Source organism: Myxocyprinus asiaticus, chromosome 12 (assembly GCF_019703515.2).
Source record: "Myxocyprinus asiaticus isolate MX2 ecotype Aquarium Trade chromosome 12, UBuf_Myxa_2, whole genome shotgun sequence".
Taxonomy (NCBI): Eukaryota; Metazoa; Chordata; class Actinopteri; order Cypriniformes; family Catostomidae; genus Myxocyprinus; species Myxocyprinus asiaticus.
In genome coordinates, this window is record NC_059355.1 from 22,963,609 (window position 1) to 22,971,250 (window position 7,642).

Sequence of the window (7,642 nt, forward strand, 5' to 3'; positions counted from 1 at the left end):
TTTCTCTATAGATGGAATCTATATCGAGTACTACGAGTAGACACACTGAATTTTAAGTAGACTATTGCAGGATGATGCAAACAAAGGATTGATGCTCCTCATGAGTTGAAAGAAAACTGTGAACTCAGTATGATGGGATTGCCATAACAGGCCTCTGTCAGACCTGATCAGCATCAGGCATAGGCCCCTTAGAACATCAGACAAGACAAACAGATTTCAGACAACTAGTCTCATTGACCTTCACAAGCAGATCATGACAAGGGTCTAACAACAAAAACTCTGCAGGCTAAGCAGTAAAGTCATCAGGTTTTTGGGATATATTGATATACTGAGAATAGGGGAGACCATTGTTGGTTTACTTATTATAGTCTTGAACATCTACACTGTTGTTGCCCAGGATAAAAATGTAAAGTTATTTAAACACACATTGACCATTTGTGACAACATATCCAAACAGCTGGGCATATTGTCAGAACTTGTCACACAATATGGGGTGTGTTCACAATGAAACATTCCATTAAACAGCTTATTATATGCTTTTCAGCTCAATTTAAGCAGTAAAACAATTAGCAAATAAAAAATAATTAGTAAAAAAGCTATACCAAAATGTCAAACTATTGATTTGGCCGTCTTTTTTTTTTTTTTTTTTTTTTTTTTATTGCATACATTCATAACATATTAAAACACATGTGACTTGCCCTGACATTTATGATAAATATCTTGTCCTGAGAACAGTTTAACCTTTCAGTTCAATTCTACCTTCATTATACAGTATAGGGTACAACGGGCCTAAAGGCTCCCCAGGGTAAAAGGCTCCTTTGACTTTATTTTCTCTCAAAACACTAAATAGGATCAAAAACTACCACAGGACTTTCCAAAACAGCTGTTTGTCACTATGCACTGCAAAATTTTCCTGTTCCATGAGATCATTGCATTTAATGTCTAATGGTTGATTTTGAGGCAATCATGCACAACAGGATTTTCACACACAACAGTCTCTAGAATTTACTCCGAATGGTGCCAAAAACAAAACACATCCAGTGAGCGGTAGTTCTGTGGACAGAAATGCCTTGTTGATGCCAGACTGGTTCAAACTGACAAAGTCTATGGTAACTCAGATAACCACTCTGTACAATTGTGGTGAGAAGAATAGCATCTCAGACTGCTATTTTGAGATGCGGATTGGCACTGTTTTGGCGGCACGAGAGGGACCTACACAATATTAGGCAGGTGATTTTAAAGGTTGTGGCTGATCGGTGTATAGTACCTAGTCATTATTAGTGCTTCGGTTTTTTTATGCAATAGTGCATTAGTGCTTTTAACTACACATCAGACATTTCATTACATTACATGAATATACAACAATAATTGACAAGAAACAAGATGGCAGCGAAGGTAATTCAATATTTTAAAAAATAATAATAAACAGTAATCCATTTATTTTAAATGTAATGCTTAAAAGTTCTGTCAATATCTGTACTTTATATTGATGTCTACAACAACGTTGATCACATGTTGCCTGAAGTGTGTAGTGTAGGCCAACTTTTTCTGATGTTAATTACTTAATATCCTATCAAAACGTTGCTATTCAAAGGTTGATCTCCTTGAAGATAGTAAATACTAGTGTCTATGTGAGTGACGCTATAAAAATGTTGCTGTTTCTTTGACCATCCCGACCGTCAGATACAGACTGAGCTTGAGTTTCAGGGAAAACTCATAAATTCAGGAAAGCTGTTTGCAAATATGTTTATTTTAGCAATTACGTTCGATGGTGCAAGTGGCACAAAAATAAGACACTTTAGCTTTAATATCTTTATAATATATTATGGTTAGACAATCTTCCTTTAACTGAAACACTAAATTGTTTATAAACTTGACACCTTTGAGATAGTGAAGTTCAGACATGTATAATTTAAAACTTCTGTGGCTGTAAACAGAGAATGACAACATGAGGGTGTGCTCCCCCTACTGGATCTTCTTTGTTGCTTCACTTTCAAAATAGTATCTAATCAAATCTGTCAATAGAGTGAGAGAGTCTGAGACAAAAACCTTTATTTTGTCCAAAATGTGCTCATTATGGGGTCTAATCTACACCTCTTTGATTATCTATTATAAACTGTATCATTCAAAACAATAACTTTGCAATCATTCTGCTCATAGAATTTTGTCATTTGATCAAACACTTTTAAAACTAAAGCTACTTATGTTTTTTAATGGTTCTTCTAATTTGCTCTACTCAAATTTGACAGCACTTTGTGATTTCATCCCAGCCAGAGCTGTCATTGTTTGTTTGCTCCAGGAGGGGGGCCCTTGCTGCACTACAGCTGTTTTGCAGCTGGTGCCAGTTTTCCTACTGTAGTTTAGAACAGCAATACATTAGTCTAATTACACCTCATTGGGTAAATGGAGTAATAACTGCTTTTAAATAATCAAGATAATTTCACAAGAAGCCCAGCCTGTGTACAGTGAACATTTAATTGTCAGCACAGATCTCATTCAAGAATAGTGAAAAGGCAAATTTCCAATCCCAAATAGTATTGGGAGTTACAAAAATGTAAGCCATAAACATCTGCATTTTATATATATTTCAATTTAATGCCATTCAGAACAGTGCCAAAACATTATTATAAACTTGCACAGATACTAATGAAACAGCACAATTTGACTTAAACAGAAAGACTTCTCAGGCAGCACTGCAAAGAGTACAATAAAAAAGGGGAATTACACTTTGTGTGGAACACTAGCCTAACACTGATAAATGTGGATCATTGTGGGCTGAAATATGAACTAAATCTCAGTCCTTTTCTAGAGCAAATTCATCTGAACCACACATGTGATAGATTAAAGATTTAAGAATATAGAACAAACTAGAAAGAGTCTTTCCCTCTTTTCTCTTTTTCTGGGACTGTTCAATAGTCCTTATGTCCATCGTTATGAGTCACTATTTTCTGACTCATCTTCTCTGATCTTGCGAATCAGAACTTGAGTCTTTGGCATCAGCTGCAAACGGGTCTTCTCCCTATAAAAAATACAATTAAAATAAATAAAACATGCTTTCAGAGAACCTTATTATCTAAATGTGTTTCAATAGGTGACAAATGTGTTTAATTTACCTTCATGTATTTCTTGTAGTGCATCTTCACATTATCATTATTATAGCTTTGGCTGTAACCACGCGGTCTCTTTTTAACTGCTCTTTGTAGGCCTTTGAAGGAAACACAAGACAATAAACAAACCAACAAGCCTCCTTATTAAAAAGGACAGATAGGCTTCACCACTTTGCTCTAGAGGTGAGTGAGTGAAGATGCTGCTGTACAGAGCTGAAAACCACAGGAATGTGAGTGTCACATGCAACACAGTAAACCACCTCTATTCTCCTAATGTAATCCTCATCTGTCACCCCTGCATATACAGAAACCACAGAATAAACTGCAAACTCCACAATGTTCCACAAAAAGGCTGAAAGCATTAAAATCTCTATTACATAATTGCCAAGTGGAAAAAGCAACATTGAAATTGCATCATTGCAAATATATGAACAAGTAAAGGATTTTTCTTTTTTTATCATAGTAAGCAAATTTAGAACTTGAGGTTGCCATGAGTCGTCATACCTTCCACTATTTTTGCCCACTCATCTTTGCTGCATCCACAGGAAGACTTTAGTTTGTGTAGAGACAGTTTTACGAAACTTGTGAACCATGCAATCCAGTGTAATATTAGAATGGAATAAATGTATATCAACAAATATAATACAAGTCCATAACAAAAACGTAAAACAACGGTAAAAAAAAAACTCTTACATGCAAAAAAAACTTATGACCTTTTCATCAAATTTGGCTTGCCGTCGTATATAGTCAAGAGTCTCTCTGTGATATGTGCTTCCAAAGTGTTTCTCAGTGTCTTTGTCTTCAAATGTGTGGAATTTACAGAAAGCACATGTAAAAGCCCACCTAAAGAGAAACATATATGCAGCTCAGTATATTCAGCATTTTGAAATTAGATTTTGTGCCAGTGATTTTCAAATTCCATAGCTTCTCACAAACTGACAGTATTTTGCCACTGGATGGAATAGAACCAAATTAAGAGCTGCCTCAAAACAATGCTGCTAATACTTACATTTCACTCAATTTTAAGAAACACTCTGAGAACATTTAAGGAGTCATGCAAAGGGAGTGATTCCAGAATCCAGCTGAAATATCACAGTGGTGAAGGCTACTCAAGAGTTCACCTGTGCTTATCTCCATATTTTTCATGATTCTTCTCTCGTCGCCTTCTCCGCTTCTGTATAGCTCGAACTTTTTTACCATTCACTGCACTCAAACATGAAACCATCAACCATGTAAAATGATGGTGTGAAGTATGGGATTTATTTATTTATTTATTTATTTTTTTGCTGAACAATAAAGCCTTTACATACCATGCTTTCCATCTGTTTTCTTGTTATCAGGAGAAATGCAACTGTCCTGTGGAAAGTAATAAAACATACAGTGTTTCAGTACTGATCCTGTGTGTGACAACTTTGAGTGTAGATTCTTTGAAATGTTTAGTCCTAAGAAGTGAAGATAGATAAGAAGATACAAAGATAAGAACAAACCAATTTTTATATATATATATATATATATATATATATATATACACACACACAAACAGTTGTGCTCAAAAGTTTGCATACCCTGGCAGAAATTGTGAAATTTTGGCATTGATTTTGAAAATATGACTGATCATGCAAAAAAAAAACAAGGATAGTGATCATATGAAGCCATTTATTATCACATAGTTGTTCGGCTCCTTTTTAAATCATAATGATAACAGAAATCACCCAAATGGCCCTGATCAAAAGTTTACATACCCTTGAGTGTTTGGCCTTGTTACAGACACACAAGGTGACACACACAGGTTTAAATGGCAACTAAAGGTTAATTTCCCACACCTGTGGCTTTTTAAATTGCAATTAGTGTCTGTGTATAAATAGTCAAAGAGTTTGTTAGCTCTCATGTGGATGCACTGAGCAGGCTAGATACTGAGCCATGGGGAGCAGAAAAGAACTGTCAAAAGACATGCGTAACAAGGTAATGGAACTTTATAAAGATGGAAAAGGATATAAAATGATATCCAAAGCCTTGAAAATGCCAGTCATTATTGTTCAGTTATTAAGAAGTGGGAAATCTGGGGATCTCCTGATACCAAGCCAAGATCAGGTAGACCAAGAAAGATTTCAGCCACAACTGCCAATAGAATTGTTCAGGATACAAGGAAAAACCCACAAGTAACCTCAGGAGAAATACAGGCTGCTCTGCAAAGAGATGGTGTAGTTGTTTCAAGGATCACAATACTTGTTGACCCCTCTCCAAACATAGTGCTTATGGTTGTGACCATAAAGCTCTATTTTGGTCTCATCACTCCAAATTACAGTGTGCCAGAAGCTGTGAGGCGTGTCAAGGTGTTGTCAGGCATATTGTAACCAGGCTTTTTCGTGGCATTGGCTTCTTTCTAGCAACTCGACCATGCAGCTCATTTTTGTTCAAGTATTGTCGTATCCAGCCAATCGTGTGGCTGCAGTGCATTAAATCATGCAGATACGGGTCAGGAGCTTCAGTTAATGTGCACATCAGCCATAAGAATGTGGAAACATGTGACCTCAATGATTTGGACCGTGACATGATTGTTGGTGCCAGATGGGCTGGTTTGAGTATTTCTGTAACTGCTGATTCCCTGGGATTTTTCACACATCAGTCTCTAGAATTTACTCAGAATGGTGCCAAAAACAAACAAAAAAACATCCAGTGAGTGGCAGTTCTGTGAATGGAAATGCCTTGTTGATGAGAGAGGTCAACAGGGAATGGCCAGACTGGTTCGAACTGACAAATTCTACGGTAACTCAGATAACCACTCTGTACAATTATGGTGAGAAGAATAGCATCTCAGAATGCTATTGAGATGCGGTTTGTCGCTGTTTTGGCAGCACAACGGGGACCTACACAATATTAGGCAGGTGGATTTAATGTTGTGGTTGATCTATGTGTGTGTGTGTGTGTGTGTGTGTGTTTTTTTTATATATATATATATATATATATATATATATATATATATATATATATATATATATATATATATAATTTTTGCCCCAAGCCCCCATTAATTTCTGACCTTTGTACTGGAATTACAACCAACATGTTGTTCTCTCTGATATTTTTTTCAAAAGCACTTAAATAGTTGAATGGTACATTGTTTTATGTTAGAAAATAAAAAGGCTACAATATGCTGTTTTTGAGCATTTAGGCATATTTAAAAAAATCCACAACGAAAATCAAGCTTTCTGTATTCCATGCTTTCTGCACCATCCATTCCTCCTATTATAACAACATGCCATGTTCCTTCATAATGAAGACCAGACTCGCTGTGTGGCAGTGTTTTGTGTTTAAATATCTCATTAAATTAATCGTTTAGTTTAGATATTAGAAATAAAGGCACAGCATTAGTTAAAGGTCTCAATATTTTTGCAAGGAACTGTAAACATGACTGAACTGGCCCCAATTTAAAAATAAATAAATAATGGATGTTTTTTCCGTTTCAAGGAATTACATGATAACACAAGAAATATTATATTCCAAAGAAATGCTATTTCACTTTTTATACCGAGGTCGCATCACTTACCACATAAATGCGTGAGAATCAATCAGTCCTGCCGCGTTAAGTTAAAGCAGGTGTCACTGAAATCATTTCCCCCTGGAAACAAACTGTTCAAGGAATTTCAAGGATGTGTTGCTACCAACTACACTACACCTTTGGAATATAGTTGTCTTCCTCCAGATGGCGCTGCCGCTCACAAAGTCGAATCCTCATTTGAGCCGCATTTCAATTGCGGGGTGCTTGTTTGTCTTAATGAAAATATTTGTAAAGGAAAACGTATAATTTTTTTTTTTTTTTAAGTCAATGATTTATGATATACAAAATGGAAATCTGCCAAGATCAATCTCCATAAAATTGTTTTTTTTAAAAAAAGCATTTTTCAGTAACCACAAACGACTGTGAACTGTGAATGGCCAATCCTTAGCAGCGCGGTGAAAAGTAACAGATGCTATGTGGCAACGCCGCCCATATCAATTTTCGAAACTTACGTTTCTGGCGAATTGGCTCTGTATTCGCTTATTCTTTGTCTGTAGTTATAGTCCATGCAGGTTAATAAGGTTAAAAAAAAATAGTATGCTTTAGGGCAACATTTAACTGTTCCGAAATGTAGGATATAACAAACCACTAATTTATTCAAACTCCCTCTTATCAATCATTTTGGATTTTTTGTTAATTTTATTCTGAATGAATTTCTTTAATTCATTTTACTGTTCATATACATGTTCTACATTTGTTTAATTTTAACCCAAAGCAGCAATGTTGTACATCAAACGCTTGCAAGACGTTATTATCCTTCACCTCTAGAGGGAGCTGAAACTTAAACTGCTGTGTCAGGATTCGACCATGGCATCAAGGTGAAATATTGAATTATTTTCCCCAAATTTATTCCTATATTAAAATATTAGGCAAATGGAAAATCACCGTATTATAATGGTGAATCGCCACAAAATATGTAGTTTATTCAAGTACTAAGCTAATGTAATATCAACAAATATCGAGTCTTATTTTGCTG

General features: G+C 35.6%; 1 long non-coding RNA gene across 4 annotated transcripts; it reads right to left on the reverse strand.

Moving 5' to 3' along the window:
* Positions 1-1,776: 1,776 nt before the first annotated feature.
* LOC127449638 (uncharacterized) lies at positions 1,777-6,773 on the reverse strand. Of its 4 annotated transcripts, XR_007898769.1 has the most exons (5): positions 6,655-6,773; positions 4,418-4,463; positions 4,229-4,310; positions 3,114-3,950; positions 1,777-3,019 (listed from the first exon to the last, which is right to left on the reverse strand). It is a non-coding gene; the product is annotated as an uncharacterized LOC127449638 (long non-coding RNA). The 4 variants fall into 4 exon arrangements; XR_007898768.1 differs by having other exon boundaries at positions 3,114-4,310; XR_007898770.1 differs by having other exon boundaries at positions 4,117-4,463.
* Between the last annotated feature and the right edge of the window lie 869 nt (positions 6,774-7,642).